The sequence below is a fragment of the Lissotriton helveticus genome, chromosome 3_1, assembly GCF_964261635.1.
Source record: "Lissotriton helveticus chromosome 3_1, aLisHel1.1, whole genome shotgun sequence".
In the NCBI taxonomy this organism is placed as follows: domain Eukaryota; kingdom Metazoa; phylum Chordata; class Amphibia; order Caudata; family Salamandridae; genus Lissotriton; species Lissotriton helveticus.
The window spans coordinates 172172467-172190059 of NC_136061.1; the positions used below are offsets into that span (position 1 = coordinate 172172467).

General features: G+C 46.3%; 1 protein-coding gene across 2 annotated transcripts in view; it reads right to left on the reverse strand.

Annotated features, from left to right (window-relative positions):
- The window catches only part of RNF43 (ring finger protein 43), a 423348-nt gene that overhangs the window by 402739 nt on the left and 3016 nt on the right, over nucleotides 1-17593 (reverse strand). The window lies entirely within an intron of this gene.

Here is a 17593-nt window from a genome sequence, read left to right on the forward strand (position 1 = left end):
GGAGTAACGGAAAACATGGAGAGGACATGACAGCCGACGAAAGCATTCCATTGACGGAAAACAAAGACAACAGCAACGAGACACGGAATACTCAAATTGTTTTTGCAGATGTTATAGCTACCAAAACCTCATCTTCATAGTCTATAGAATTATAGTTTCAAAGCGAAACCCTTGCAGAACTGTCAAAAACGGTTGTAAATCCTAAGGAAAAAGGAAAGTAATCGAAGCCCCAAAACTTCGCAGTCAAACTTCCCAATGGTTCTCAGAAGGCCTGGCTGCTGCCTATGTAGACTTCAGCGTGGCAACTGCCAGATTCCTCCCAAATCCATCACATAAGAATTGTAATATTGACAAAATGCAATACTCAGTAGGAGGAAAAGATCTCACAGAACACTTTTACAGCACAGTATGCAGAGGACCGCTTGTTTGGCAGGAAATGTATACATGTGAGTGCTTCCGGTTATAAGGGAGACATCCTTATGCCTGTGTGGCTTTCCAATTGCCATCCAGTCATACATGTATGAGGCTCTGCACCCGTGTGCCAATCCCCTGACTCATCCAAACACAGTGTGTGTGTGTGTTTTGTCTATTCCTTCGGCCCCTAGAGATAAAGAGGGAAGTGCTGAAGAGGTACTTGGCCCAGTTGCTGAGGACCCATAGTAAGTCGGGCCCTTGGACATTAGGCGTAAAAGGCCTCGACCCCCATGTTTGGGGCCTGTAGCTCCTGCTTGCCCCCTGGCCCTCTGTAAGGGGTTCCGATGGTCTGATGTTATTCCAGGATTCAGTAAGACCATTAGCACAACCAGTTATCATGACATTACCGCAAATTTAGAGATAATGTGCAAGGACTGTTTCTATATCAAATCCAGAATTATTGAGGTCAAATTAGGCCATTGGTATTTAAAAAAATTAGAATAGTCATTCACTAATATTTGGTGTATTTTGTCATTCAGACATAGTACTTTGGGGGTCATTTAAGATGTGTAGAACGCCCTAAATAAATCCTGTGAAAAGTGTTGAAAGTGATTTTCAGTGCATTTAACACTATTTTTGCATTAGGAGAAAAGTACTGCATTTTATGCCTATTAGTTTCAAAGCATATCCCTCTGCCCACTACTTTCCTTACTTCTAGGTCAACGCCCCATACCACCGTTTTCTGCTGTTTTACCGACTTCTTTGTCCAGTCCTCGCGTTATCAACCAGGCCTATTTCTCTACTTCTCATTCTGCTCACCACTCACCTTCTCTCTAGTCAGCTTGCCAGCAGCCCCTCCCACCAATTCACACCTTCTTTCATTCTGCCTACGTCTCCTTCTAGTACTGTGCTCGGTGCCCTCGCTACCCTTACTTTAAAACTTCTCAGTGCTGCTCTGCTCATGACTCTTCCACTGCCCAGAATTCTGCCAACCCGTCATCTTACTTTCAATTTCCCTGCATACTCTCTTACTCCTACCACCCACACTACTTACCACTCCTCTCCTATCGTTCTGCCAACTCGACATCTTACTTTTCTGCCCACACGCGCTATATTGGCTCCTGTCTCTCCTGCCACTCGCTTCTCTTCTCGTCCCTGACCCAACTCTGCCCTATTGCCCTGCCTCTACCCGGGCCTTTCTGCCCCCTGCCTGCGCGATGAGGGCACGGCAGAAGGCCGTGGAGCTTCTGGCCTTATTTGTTGATTATGCGGAAAGAGTTCTTTTGCGGGGTGTTTATCTCCGTTGACGTCTCGTGCTCTCTGAGCCCCCTGGTCCGGGCTGAGGGGAGGGGACAAAGCACCGGGCGGGAGCAGCGGGGCTCCAGGAGATGAATTAGGAGCCAGGCGGGGTACATTTCCACACAATAAAAGTCGCTTACTCTGGCTCAAGCAGCGCTTAGTTTTATTTTTAATGGCGCTGCGGATTACCGGCCCCGAGCAGTCGAGGCGCTGGCCTCGGGGATTACTCGCTAATGAGGCCGGGCCCGGAGATGTGTCTCTTTAGCAGAAAGTAATGCGGTGCCTTTTATTCCACTAGATGTTCTCTTCCGTTTTCAGACGGTTTTAAATCCCATTTGCCCGTTTCTATTACATCACACTGATTAAATTCACACTGACTGTTTGCGCATATATCTTCTTAATTTTAATATCTACCATCATAAAATCTGTAATGGTGAGATTTCAAATTCCGGCAAGACGAGAACCAGGCGGGGTGCGCGAGGGCAGTAAAAAAAAAATCGAGTTAGTGCACGAAGCGGTGGACACAGAAGGTAAAACCGGAGGGGGCGAGAGGGAAGACTAAGGAAGAAAGGAGAGTGGTATGACGGAGAGAACTTGAAGGAACAAGGGGACCCATTCACGCCGCGACGGGGTGACTCACAGAGGCGGCAATATGCTCACAGTTGGCAAACACAGCTCTGTTTGGACAGCCAGTGGGGCCATCCACTCGGCAAACACCGGCAATCCAGTTAGTCCTCGGCAAAGGGAATCAGACACTGCGCCCACTCCCCGGGCCTCCGGGGACACACCAGCCTGGCCTTCAGCACAACAGCCCCTCTCTTAAGAGCCAAAATCCCCCCAAAAAAGAAGAAACAAGCAACGGAGAGTGAAAGGGGAGGGGGGCGGTAACGGGGAGGGGGCGGAACGGACATCGGGAGGGGGCGGGAACGGGGCACAGGACAGCGAGGGGGGGGAGGGCGGGATCGGGGCACAGGACAGCGAGGGGGGGGAGGGCGGGAACGGGGCACAGGACAGCGAGGGGGGGGAGGGTGGGAACGGGGCACAGGACAGCGAGGGGGGGAGGGCGGGAACGGGGCACAGGACAGCGAGGGGGGGGGAGGGCGGGAACGGGGCACAGGACAGCGAGGGGGGGGAGGGCGGGAACGGGGCACAGGACAGCGAGGGGGGGGGGAGGGCGGGAACGGGGCACAGGACAGCGAGGGGGGGGAGGGCGGGAACGGGGCACAGGACAGCGAGGGGGGGGGCGGGAACAGCACATGGTCAAAAACAAGCACTCACCCACCTGGACTTCCTCCAACGTCGGTCGGCCGCAGAATGAGAGCAACATGGCGCCGAAAAAAACAAAAACAACTCCGCCCACCGCCGCATGACTCCACAGAGGGAACGCCCAGGGAAAAAATCTCGGGAACGCCCCCGAATCTGGTCCGGCCTTGACGGACAGATCCGGCACCCAATGGCTAGCCTCCATTTATGGAGCTAGCCAATGAGAGCCGGGGGACGTTCCCGAAGTCCTTATGGTCAACATAGGATTTCACCTGCGCCGAAAAGCTGCGCAGAGCGCAGCCTTCGGCAGGCGAAACCCAAAAAGGGGCAATGGCTGATGAGAGCTAATCTACTGTCTTGGGATGTATGCTTTGGTAGGGTGGGGGGGGCAAAATGTGAATAGCGGTTGAACAGACCAATCTATTGAGAAGGCTGACTCCGAGCCCCCTGAATGTATGTATGTATTTATTTGTCTAGTCATGTTTTTTTTTAAATCACTTTAGGAGGGTGAGATAGCAAAAGTCAGCTTAGTCAGAACTAAAAAAAAGGTGGTTACTTTAACAAAAGCTTATTTTTTTGTATAGCACTTTATATCAAACCAGCCATTTCCAAGCAGCGTACATAACAGGTGTTACTCTACCAACTTAATTTAAATGTGTAACAATAACATGTCCTGACTAAAATATTTTTTTTATCCTGTTGCAGTGAAAAACAAAAAAACATTGCTTTCTGTATTCGGTGCACCTAGGGGATAAAGAAATGAATAGGACATGGTTCAATGTACTTATAGATGTAACATATTTCCTCGTGCATTTCGTATGCAGACACTCCAGAGGAGGCGGAATGACACACCAAAGAGTCAACAGCATGAAAAGAGAGAGAAATACTCCTCTGTGTAAAGCGAACGCCAACTTCATGTATATTTAAAGAATTGCTCATTAAAGGTTTGATGGATACTTCTGAATGCAAGTTCCTCATCATTTGATTTCCTCATATTTTGAATTCTCTAAGGTGCCAGAATGGATCCAGAAACTTTTCAGCAATTGCTCTTATGTGCCTACAAGTCTCACCACCGGACTACATGACTGCCTGTTCCACCTCCAGAAGTAACGGCACAGAGCAGTCTATAGGTGTTACCCGTGCAAGCTGTAAGTTACTTTTTTAGGTTTCGCCTGGCGAACACCTGCGCAGCAGCGTTTCGCGCAGGCGAAATCTTATGTTAACAGTATGTGTGTTGTCCCACCTGCTCTTCCATTGGCTAGCTCCATAAATGGAGGCTAGCCATTGGAAGAGCGATCTGTCCGTCATTGCCGGAGCAGATTCGTGGGCGTTCCGGCGATTTTTACTCATCCCGCCCCTTTGTGAGCGTCATGCGGCGGTGGGCGGTGTTTTTATTTTTATTTTAAGGGTTTGTTTTGGGCTTTTCTTTGAAGATGGCGGCCGGTGGAGAGTGATTTCAGCCCCTGCTCTGTATCCCGCAGGAGAGTGAGCTCTGCCCGTAATGCTTGCTTTTATGGCTTCTGTTAACCCGTTTCCTACCGCAGCCAAACCCAGTCAAGGACAAATCCCAGGGACAGATGCCTTCCCCTGGTAGGCATGCTCCTAAAAGAGCCTGATTTGTAATTTAGAGTTCCACATTGCTAATCCGTCGTATAAGTCTCCTCAGTCTTAAGGTAGCGCCTGCTGGCAAAGATCCCACCCATGTTTTCCCCGACCGTGGGAACACCGTGTCTGCCATGCGAGCGACCGACACCGCAGCGGCTGTTCCCGACCTGTGACGGGGGTGGCGGGGATTGGTGGCAGCAGCCCAACCAATGCTGGAAACCCAAAGTACCAGCCACAATGCCACGCTATGCTTCTCTTACCCCCTAGCGTGTTAGCAACCCGGGTGGGGGCCCGAGTGGGGGCCCGAGCACAGATAAGGATGTGGGGAGCTCACCCTTGGTTTACTGTCGAGTAACTTGAATTGTTGCTCGGGGGGCAGGAGCGTCCTTATTGGCTCACTCGTCCGCCCCTCACATTTGCGAGAGATTAAGCTAATGGCAATGTAAATGACAATGCCATTTATTTATCTGTTTTCAAAACCAACACATAAATACAAATGTTGTCATTTACAATGCCAATAGCTCTAACTTTTCCAAAGACGAAACCATTGCATTGTAAATGCTTGTTTTTAAGCCTTTCAACTTCGATCCAGAATTACATGCCCAAACGTGTTAGTTCTTCACCAACACAAACCTCCAAAATGCTTTTCTTGACAGTGTGTTAGGGTTATGTCCGCTCTGAAGCCTGACAGCTTCAACCTGTGCCACACTTAAAGGGAGTAGTTATCAGTTATGGACCCACACAACATCTGAGATTAGTGTCTCAGATTCAAGCATGACTCGAAGCCACCCGACAAATGCTCCCTAATGCAACGAAGGACTTCAGGGAGCAGGAGGCAAAGCTGCATGTTGACGAACACAACAAACGAGGCCAGTCACACCTTAAATGATCAACCAGTTCGTATTCAACCTCTAAGACCTGGTGCAGATCACTTTCTTTTGGGTAAGTCAAGATAAACTCCAAGGGCAAGTCACAACGTAATCACAAGAAGTACATACAGGATTCTTTCCTCATATCTTCCCTTCAAGGAAGGATTGTGCCAACAGCAACACTCACAAGGCATGATTCCGAATTCAACCCAATTTCCTAGCTGGAGCAGATGAGCTCCGAATTTCCCAAGCGACAGGTAAAGACTTTCAAGAAGGCAATGCTGAAGTCTTTTTTTTTTTTTTTTTTTAATAATCCTAGGTCCCCTTGGAGTGCCTTTAGACCCACATATCCACTAGTGGGGCCTTCGCCTGCATGGACAGCCCCAATTAGGTTTACATCTGTAATAGGAATTTATGGTTAGAAGTCTCCATTGAAATAACAAGCAACTTAACTCTAGTAATACTCTTTCCGGTGAATAAGCCATCTAACCCTCGTGCCTTCCTCCAGCCGATCACCATTCCCTAGGTTCCATGTTAGATTCAGCACATTCAAGATTTTCAGTCTCTTATGGATGATCGTCAACAGATCCTCAGAGGCTGCGGTTAGCCTACCAGTTGGAGCGACTCCTTTATTTTTAAAAGTCTTTTTATTCAAACCATGGGATATGAGTGCCTACCAGCTGTGGAGTGACTCCTTTATTTTTAAAAATCTTTTTTATTCAAACCATGGGGTATTAGTAAACCACTTTATTGGTACTAGCTTGACCGGACAGTGTTACATCCACCTGGAGTACCATGTCTGTATACTTTATAGAGAACGACTGGATGCATTTCTGCCTTGCATACATGCATGAGAGTTGTGTGACCGAGGGATCACCGTCCCGAGAAAGGCTGTGGTCCATGTGGGTCCAGTGAGACGGCTGAAACATTTCGACTTGGGGTATTTGGGAACAATAACACTCCCTTAGATTCCCACATTCTAGGTTTTAACATACCACAGCGTTTGAACCCAGAATAAAACGTATACTAACAGATATCACTGCAGGAATTTTTATTTACACGCTGATCCCAACTGAGCTCACCAACAGGTGAGAAACAAAATGGCCACCAAAGTGCTCTCGACTATCCCAGTATCACATTTTAGACCCCCCCCTCCCGAGTTATTAATTGTATGTTTTTGCTACCAAAAGATTACCTTGGATAGCCCTGACCTTTCTTACTCTTGTTCTTTTTGTTGTGTGCGGTGTATCATCCTGCCTTTTATGCAGTGCCAGCACTGCAGTGCACTGGGGACAATTTACATCTCAAAAATACCGTGAGTCATCAGACATAAGTAGGAGATTATGAGTCTGAAGAGGATCCAAAATGTAGCTGCCAGAACTCTCCTTGGCCTTCCTAGAACCTGCCCCACCACCAGTGCCATTCGTCAACTACATTGGCTCCCGGCGGCCAGACAAGTGGAGTTAAAGTTTCTCTGTATTGCCTTTAGGATTTTGAATTTCTCCTTTCCTGGCATTTTGGCCAATCTGCTTTTATCTTATACCCCCACCCGCAAACTCCACTCAATAGGCCATCACATGACGGTTGTACCCTGGGTAAGGAGATTATGTGCTGGTGCGCGCTCCTTTCGCACACTGGCAGATAAACTCTGGAACTCACTTACGATTCAAATTCTGGGCATTGATAATTACTTGGCTTTTCGTAAGGCTATCAAGACCCACCATTTTCCTTCACAATAGGCCTTCTTCTGCTGTTCACTTCCCACCTGTTTGCCATTTGTGCTTCTGCTTAGGTCATTAGATTCCCCCTTCTCCTTTATTACAGGCCATTTCTGCCGTCTGCTACCCTTCTGCTGCTATCAGTGCCAGGACGCCCCTTTGCTAGGGCTGTTGTGCGCTCTATAAAACTACTTTACTTACACAAAATTTATTCTAAACAGAAAAAAATTGTTTAATTGATTTTTTTTTTTCACTGCAGCTTTTAAGAAGTATTTACATGGCTAAAAATGCACGCCAAACCAACTGGCTTTGTCAGTACTTGTTTTTTAGTTTCGTTTTTGAGCTAGTAATTGGTTATGAGTTTTGTCACAAAACTACTTGGAGATTTGGGACTGCGAAATAGTTCTAGGTTCTGAAGTTTGGATTTTTCAGGTATTTAAATGGGTTTCAACATTTTGATCTGTATGCCATTACAGCTCAAAGAGGCATTTTCTAGTTGTCCATGAGAAAGTTTCAGTGTTGGCTAAGACAGTCTGATATTGTGACTGTGCCACTTTGATCCATGGTTCCAGAAAACCAGCCCAAAGCTTTCTGGTATAAATCAATATTTTCGGGTGTATCAGACCAACTGATACAGAGGAAGCATCCAAAGACCATAGCTTCATGAAGAAAGTTTATCAGATTGCTTTGTTACTGCAATGCTCAAGTCCTGGGTTTCCCGTTACAAATCATCTTGTTCAGATGTGTTTGGTTTTTACTAGAAATCTTTTGGTTGTTAACAGAAAACGAAGGACTGGAGCGCCGCAAACTCTGTGACATGGAGTAATCTGGTAACCTTAACCAGAACATAGTAGGTTGTCAGTCAGTCAGTCAGTCAATCTTTATTCAGGTACCACAGTACCCATAAAAGCACAATATAAGAATACATTACATACAAGTTAAAATTTTAACTGGTCAAATAGTCTAAATACATTCATTATACAGATCATAAGTGACTAAGCGCAAAATTTAGTATCATCACAGTACAAAACTATTTACATTACTCTAAGTCTTCAACCATCGATCTGCGTGCCCTCACTGCCGTTTTTAGGAAAGTGCAAGTGCGAAAAATAAGGTCCTCATCATCTAAAGTTAACATGGAATCAAATGCTGCCTCTAAGCCAATTGGTCTTCTCTTATTAAAATACGAGCATAAAAACGGTTTAAAATATTCGATATAAAATTTGCAGGAGAATATAAAATGCTTTACAGATTGCTCACTCCTCCCATCGCACGGGCACAGGATTGAGTTTAAATTAGAACAATAACCAAGTGGGAAGGAGAGTGCAAAACAAATTGTGCCAGCCCTTAAACAGAACAATAAACTTGTCCCCCAGCGAGTCATCGGTAGTTTCAAAAATAGATGTGGAGTGGGTGCCTATAATGTTCAATGGCCATATAGTTACGCACAGTAATTTTGCTGACTTCTACTGCCTCACGCTCGGTCTTATATAAGGAGTTCAGAGCATTCTGCATATCCTTTTTTGCGACTAAAGCAGCAAGTGAAGGGTCCCAAAAAATGCTTTCCATATTTATACTGCGCAAACTGCTCAACACTCCACCCAACCTTGGGATATCTAGGCCCCTAGCACAACCTAAGCAATCCTTAATGATTGACTGGGTCAGGGTGGCTGCTTCGTTCTTCCATACAGCAATCCACATAAGTGCTGGACGAGCCCTGATAAAATCAGTAATAAAATTAATATTGAGCTCTTTATGAGATATGTAATGGGAGGTTGAAATAGGGACATTCAGTATTTTTCTGCAGAATCTATTCTCCTCCTGCTGTATACCAGAGCAGCTGGCCGTCCCCCATATCTCAGCGCCATAGGTCGCTATCGGGGTACACTATAATCCACATTTGTAAAGCGCACAATCACCCGTTAGGGTCTCTAGGCGCGGGGGGCCGGCGGGAAGATTAAGCAAGCTATTGCCCAGAGTCACATGGTGCTGGACTAATCTGCCGCCGGAGCAAGGGATCGAACCGTGATCCCCAGCTTCCGGAGTCAGTCGCCCTGGCCGCGGCGCCACACCTCTTCCATCTGATCTGATATTTATAAATCCTTTGGACAGCTAATACTGCACCCATCGTCTTAGGGCGAGGGATGCTTAAAATTGAGTTATTGGCCTTTGAGAACTTGCTCCTGGCGCAAGCTAACTGCTCACTCCAGGAGCTGTTCGTAGCAAAGGCCAAACCCAAATATACGAAGGATTTTACCGCCGTCATCTTATGGCCGTCTATTGCAATCAGGCGTATAGCCCGTTTGCCTGGGCCACTGCTCATTAAAAAAGATTTTTTTAATGGACTTGTAAGTCTCGATTTTTCATAAAAATATTAAAATCTTCGACAAGGAGGCGTAATGAATTTGATGTGCGCCCTATTAAAACTGCGTCGTCGGCGTAGAGCAACGCAGGAATGGGTACTTTGTTGATATATGGGACGTCTTGGGTGGCCAATTTCAGAGAGGCATTCAGGTCATTGATATATTTAATAAAAAGCAGGGGGGCCAGAACACAACCTTGTCTGAACCCCCTGCCAATATCAATAAACCCCGAGACCTCTCCTCCCACCCCCATTCTTACTTGGGCCTTAAGATCTCTGTGTAGATAAGCCAGGACATTGACCAGAGTTTTGTCCAGACCCTTGGATAGAAGGATTGCCCACAGCTTGGACCTATTAACTAGGTCAAAAGCTGTTGACAAGTCCATGAAGGCCATATAGACCGGGGATTTCTTAGCGATAGCATATTTACTAATAATTAAATTCAAGTTAAGGCATTGCTCCCTTGTTCCCACCTTACTCCTGAAACCCAGCTGACAAGGGTCCAGGATGTTAGTTTCCTCTGCCCAATCTAAGATTTGGTCATAAAGCACTCTACCTAAAATTTTAAGGGTGTTGTCTATTTTAAGGGTGCTGTCTATCGACTAGGTCGATAGTTACACGGTAGTGATCCATCGCCTTTTTTAAAGATCGGAACTATTACACTTCTCGCCCATGTTTCTGGGATCTTCGCCAGGGTCAAATTGTCCAAAAATATTCAGAAGTAAGGGGGCCCAAAACGCCGGATTCCATTTAATTAAGTCTATTGGCAGCCCATCCGGGCCGGGGGCTTTATTGCCTAAACTTTGGTTAATTGCTTCAATTACTTCTGAAATGCCGATGTCTATAGGTGTAGGATTAACAAAAATAGGGGTTGGGTCAGATGGAGGTGGGGCACAGTAAATAGTTGCAAAATGGGCCACCCAGGCCTCACTAGTTATATTGCAACTGATAGGTGTTAGTGACTGCCCCATGGAACGCACTTCCCTCACTGCCGCCCAGAAGATGTTAGCATTATTTAAATTGGCGGCATCGGACAGCTTGTCCCAGCGCTCCTTTAGGACTTCATTTCTCCTAATTTTGGTTACTAACTTGTAATTGTTTCTGGCCTGCCTAACCGTTATAGGGCATCTCGGGACAGTGGTTAGAGCCCTGCGAAGATTCCTATTTGCTTTCGAGCAGTCTCGATTAAACCAACTAGGGACATGTGCTACCTTTTTGGGAGGTTTGGATATGAGGCTTTTAACAGTCAGACATATCTTACCAAAGTCCTCGATTATCTGCTCAGGTGTTGAGACAAGAGAGAGGCAGGACTCGATCAGAGGCATGTTGTTTTTAGCCAGTGCCTTAAAGACTTCTGCATTATCTGCCCCTTTCCAACATAATCTTAAATTATCTGTTGAGACTGATAAATTTGCCGCTACACAATCGCTATGAACGATAGTCCATCTGGTTGCTTTTAGTATTACCTTAATCGGGTTATGATCCCCAAAATCAGACGGTGTCACCGCAACAAAAGTCACCAGTTTTTCAATTAGGGGGCATACAAAAACATAGTCTAATGTAGAGCCACTCCCCCTTCCTCTATATGTTGGGTGGTTAATCCGATGAGAACTTACAACTAAGTCCATAACATTAGATAGGTTATGCGAGTTAATAAGTCTTTTAAGTTCTCGGCCTCTGGTATAAGAGGGTTGTGTGCAGAAAGATGTTAACATATCAGTACCGTGGCTTTGAAATTTAGCATTAAAATCGCCACATAATAAGATGCCTAAAGTATCTCCTTTTGCGGACTGGTTATCCAGATCAGACATAAAATCAAATAACTTTAAAAAGCTTTTGTTCGGGACTGACTGAAAATCATGGTTATAAAAATGTAATAAATAAAATTGAATACCCCTTTTAAACAATGCAGCTTGAAAATCTAGGCTATACATTGGGATTATTTCAAATGTGCCACCAGCTGTCACCTTGAATCCTATGAACAATCCCCCCGATGGCCTTCCCTTCCTTGGTTTTTGTGAAAGGACACTATAACAATGAAAACCCTCAATATATAAGTTTTCGGTAGCCCAAGTTTCTTGAAACATCAAAATATCATGTTCCCTGACCAAATTTAGCCATTCAATATTATCAAGTTTTGATCGGAGACCTGCCACATTCCAACTGAGTATACTCAGATTTGTCCCATCATTTCATTCCTTGTTGCTGGGACTTTCTTCCCTTGAGGTGGTGCGGTCAGTACTACTCTGGGTGGTGAAATACTGACAGCCTCAAAATCTAGGGGTGTTGGTGGTCAGTCTTGTTGATCCAAACTTTGAAAAGCACATAAATTATTGGACAGGGGTATAGGTGTTCCAGTGCCACTATTGGGTGGGGTACGGGGTTTGTAAAAATAGCCCAGAGGAAGGGCACTAATATCAGTACGAGGATTAAAGGTTACATCGTTAATAGACAAAAGATGGCGAACCTGCTGGGGCCTTCTAAAATTTAAGACCACACAGTCCCCCAGATATGTTTATGAGAGGGGCCTATCCACCCAACTCATCTGGCCATAATTATATCATTCCTTCTATTAGGATTAAAACTTTTTTGCTTACAAAGCCAGTCCACTGACTTTCTTTGCAAGTCTGGCCAAGACTCCCTCTGTCCCCTTTTTAATGGGGGTACTCCACTTAGGACCTGTACATATGGTGCAGAGTCCGGTGGGAGATGCAAAACATCCTGGTTATGGCTAACACTTGACTCTCTGGTTATTTGGGTTACATCTTTACTGCCGTTATTTGGCTCTAAGGGGGGCTTAGGGGGTATGCAGTTAGCTGCGTTTTCTTCACGTGAGCCCCCTCTCTCCCCACAATTGTCACCCTGAGTTAATGGAGATGGTATCATAACTTTGGGTGCTCTATGGGGGTTAGGGGCCTTATCACAGTTTAATATGCCAGACAGTGTGGGTTCCAGAGCAATTATACCCTCTCCCACCCTTTTTATAACTGCTGCAACATCACTAATTTTATGCATTACTTTCCACAGGCCATCAAGTTTTATAGCAAACACCCCCATTAAATCGTCCAACCTAGATTCAAAACCCTCCATCAAGGTGTCCAGGATTTCAATGCCCAAATCTTTTGTCTGGGAGTCACTGACAGGAAGAAAATCAGTTTGGGTGGAGATAGAGCTAGTTAATCTAACATTGAGTGGTTCAGTGTCGGCCCCACCTTTGTTGTTCCTCGTAATATCCATAGCGAGGTTTAGTGATTTTCTTCTGTGTTCCGTTTGGTTAGGGTTTTTACTGCCCGATACTGAAGCAGTCAATACCTGCCGTTTGATTGTCTTGCCTCGGGTATTACTAGCTGGGACTTGTAGGTCCTGAGCAGACTGCGCCATAGTGAAAGGGGTATTTATTACCTGTATGTCCGGACTTAATGGGACTGGTTTTGCTCCTAATTGAGAAGCAGGGAGTAACTTGTTTGTTCCCCCAGTGGGCAGGCGAGATTGGGACGCTGCAAGATCTAAAGATAGCCGTCTCTCCGTGGCTTGGATTTGATGGATGAGTAAAGACTCAGCCCTTACAATAAAGTCATCCAAGGTGCCTGCAGCCCCCTTTCGTTTGCTCAGTAGAGACATGGTCGCCGGCTACGACGCTTAGGCTAAATGTTACCTTGCTACGGTGTATCGTTGCTCCTCACTCAAGCTGCCATGGGGGTGGCCCAGCCCGGCCTCTTCTGGCCCCTGAGGGCCACAGACGGCCCGCCCTTTGCCCGGGCTCGTCCCGCGACGCAGAGAGCTACTGGTGTCTATATGCACCTCCTGGCGCTGCAGCCCACATCGTTGGCGCTGTTGGGGGCGTGTTAGGACTCTTGGCGGTGGCGGCAGCAAAGGTAAGCCCCCCGCAGTTGGTCAGATGCAAAAAATGACTCTTGGCAGTGTCGGTAGGGTTATTCAGGCTCCCTCCTGCTTGGTAGTCTCCCTGCTCCACTGAGGGCTACTGGCGTCTATATGAGCCTCCTGGCGCTGCAGCCCACGTCGTTCTAGCGCGCCGCGCCGCTAAGGCTGCCGGGAATGGTAGTCCCGGGGCGGCAGCGGCGCTGTTGGTGGCATGTTACGACTCTTGGCGGTGGCGGCAGCAAAGGTAAGCCCCCCGCGGTTGGTCCGATGCTCGGTAGTAGGTTGTCAAATGAAAGGTCAAGACTGAAAAGAGGTTACTGGGATGCGGTACTGACATGCACAAGAGCAATGTATACTATAGAGGCGACTAAATCGCCAAAGTGTTGTCTCCTGAACATATGGGGAGAGTCTGATTTAACCAGCAGGGAGCGCCTTTGCATGACACTGGGGTTCATGGTTGCTAAGCGCAATATTGATAGGAGGTGGAGGGCGGTGTCAATGCCATCGCTGAAAGAATGGAGAGCAGATATGGACTGGTGCATGCTTGCAGAGAGCAGTATACGAGAGTAGAGGCTGCCCACACAAAAGGACACAAATCTGGGGGAAATGGAACGAATTTCAGGGGATGATATGCAGACCAAATATTTGAGCGAAACAGGATTGAAGGGTTGAAGAGTGCTGATGAGTGAGACGGGTGGGCAGGGAGGAGGTGAATAAGAGGGATACGATTTGTACAGTTTTACCAACTGACTTATCACCCACCGCCGGAATGTCACTTTGATGCACATTAAGGGTAAAATAAGTAATTGTAAATGCAAGGCATGCTTTTGCAATAAAAATATTTAAAAGGAAAAAAAAAGGCAGAAAGAGGCCATGACGACACAAAGCAAGATGGCAACCAAAAGATAAAGACAGTACCATGTCAGGAAGAAATTCTAGGCACACCTCTTTCAAAGAGCCCAGCCAAGAAATTAAGAATCATAGGTCCCCTCTTTCAAGTCCTTCAAAGATCGAACGTGTTTCACCTACAAAGGCCAACAACAATCCTGAGGTTCTCACTGTACTTCTGTTCACTGGGTATCGCTCAGGGCCGAACTGAGAACACAAAGCAGCCATGGCAATTTTATCGGACCGGGGTGGGGGGGCAGGAGGGGGGGGGAGAGAACAGTCCTGAAGCACTGCTGCTTAACTAAAATGTCACCCAACACTTCTGCTTTTGTTACTGGGCGCCGATATTGCAGCACTGCTGCAAAACCACCCCCCCCCCCCTACCAAAACAGGTCTCCACCCTTCCAGCCTCCCGAGGAAACGCATGATGTCCGCTACGGCCAGTCTGGCCCTGGTATCACTGTTTATAGGGCACCACTGCAATTAGTATGGTATTTACAGCACATTTAGGCAGTCCGGGCTATGAGTTTCCAAACTTTTCCATTGCAGTTCTGGTACAAAGTGAATGGTTGTTCAATGTATTGCGGTCTGTGCATTGTAGCAGAGGGTGGTAGCAAGTGCTGCTCCGTGCTTTGGTAGCCAGTTGGTCCTGTGTGCCACTGTGTGCTGCGGAGAGGGGTGTCGTGTTGGATAGTGCTGCTGTCGGCACGTGATCGACCATTATGCATTTGATCAGTGCTCCAACATGTTTCAGAGGTCACGTTTAGCATATAGTTAATGAAGAGTGCGTGCTCTGGGGAAGGGTGCAAACCCCACGGCTCTATCTCTCTCTCTCACCCAAGGAAACCCACGATGCAGAGACACAATCTGCTCTGCTAGCTTAGGACAATACCGATGGCAGCCATTGCATATAATTAATAATATGAAAAAACAAGTGACGTAACACAGACTTCCAACCTACACGGTTGGCCCGCATCCGATGAAGTGGAAACTGAGCGCTATTCGCGTGCACAGTAACAATATGACGTATAATATACGGATTACACAGGCACCTGAAGCACATTCGTTAGAGGCGTAGATTAGTTACTGCCTAAACATGGGGTCTGTTTTTGGCGTCTGGCCTACGGCCAATTCAAAGTTCCTCATTTTGAATAAACACGTGGTCTGTCTAGAGTAAACTCTAGACCTACGAGCTTTATCACATTTCTGCACCAACTGCCTGCCACACGTTGCTAGTGTCTCCTTTCACCAGCCACGTGCTCACTGAAGGTGCTCTCGGAGCTTGAGCTCACTGAGATTTGCCTTTCTAACTTCAGATCACCAACTGTCACCAAGCCTGCAGCCTGTACTTTGCCTTCGCTTCGTCACAATCCAGGGGCGGGCGATACTTACGTTGCCCCACAGTCTACAAACTTTGCACATCGTTAAAGTTACAACGTTGTAGGAAGTTTGCATAACCTTGCTCGCAGAAGAATTATTTTGCAACAAAATGCATTTTAACCAAAACAACTCTCCCACTAAATGCGAGCTTAGGTTTGGTTTTATTCCTCAAACCCTGCTATTTAAGATTGTTATTTTCAGCAATGTATCACTTACCAGCCGAAGAAAGGTTGCGTCATTTTTAAGGAAGCTTCACAGGATTGAGTAAAAACTTCCCACACCCCTAAACAAATAGCGCCCTGGTTTTGCTTCACTTCTTTGATTATGTGCCAACCCGACTTTTTACCTCGAGGGCTGTTTACGGCACCAGATTACCAAGGCATCAGAGGATTCTTTTTTGCCAGAGCAGCATAAAAACGTAAACGGTGTGCACGGCGTAAATCTGCCACAACACTCAATGCTTTCTTTCCAAAGTTATTATAATGCGAGTTCGTTCAACCGTGTCTACGGAAACAAACGAGGTCATGTAATATGTCAAATGAAAGCCCAGCGCTGCAAGCTCGGGGTCAGCCCGGCGGAGCGGGTTGGGCGCACCACTGACCGAGGCCCAGGTGCTGCAGGGCACGGGAGCCCCCGCGCCTCGCCCGGCTTCAAAGGCCACACAGCCCTGTGCACTCCGGCCGGTACGTCTACCTTTACCCTTTTGTCGTAAACCGAGGACCGGCTGGAGAGAAGAGGCTCCTCGGGGACCAGTGGCAGCCCTGAATGCAGCTCACCAAAGAAGATGGTTCTGCGGCAAGCACTATATATGTAATTTCACACACATTCTGCAAAAGTAGATGCTTTCCCGCACCAATCAATCAATATAAACTTTATTCTGCTTTAGAGATAAAAAAAATATAAAAGTGCATCAAATCATATATATATATATATATATATATATATATATATATATATATACACATATACACACACACATCAGTTAAAAAGCCGACCTGAAAATGTTCTTTAAGAGATACCTAAAAACAAAAATAAAAACTATTTTAAAAACAACCAATACATTTATTAAGAGAATTCCCAGAAAAGGCATTACAGAAACGGGTTTACCTATACACCCAAGGCTCTTTATTAACCACAACTATGTTTAAGCCTGACAGAAGTTTTTAAAAATTGAAGCACCAATCAATTTCTTCAAAAATCACTAGGTGAATTTAGGCAAAACCACAAAACATTACCAAGAGCGGTCTGATGCAGCTATGCTGACGCTGAAATTGAAGAAACAAAACGTTCAGACTGTTTTTTGTTCGTATTAGGAAGGAGGGGTGGTTACGGTTTAACAAGAGACACGGACGTCTGTCAGCAGGAGACGTCTGGGGCACGCACTGCATCAGTCCTGAGTCGCAGAGGGCTCAAGCGACTTCACCAAATGGAGGCGCTGGGATTCACTCAGCCATCCCTGGATCCAGTTAACTTTAGACAAACTCGGCACGCTTTGCACCAAACAAATGGAAGAGGGACTAAAGCGCAACGTTATAGATAATAATCAGTTTTGAATGATATATTATCGACTGGAGAAATCCACTAAAAATGTAGACTAGTAAAAAAGCGGTAAAAAGACATGAAAGAGTGAGCAGAGGCTAAAAGGAACACAGAGGGAGGGGCTTTAGCTGGTTTTAGGCATCTAAAAGACAAGCATCGTTACCCCTACCACCATTAAAGTTTTGCACTTTATTGACCTTGTAATGATCAAAGGCTAAGCAGGTCCAGTGGGACTTCAAAAAGTGACTTCCAGGCTAAACAAACAGCAGCAGTAGACAAGGTGCCCACTCAACAAGATGGCCCACTGTGTAGCCCTCCGAGGCCTATGATCTGGAGCATCTTGGCACTTAAGCCTTCGCTGGCAGCCCCACCAG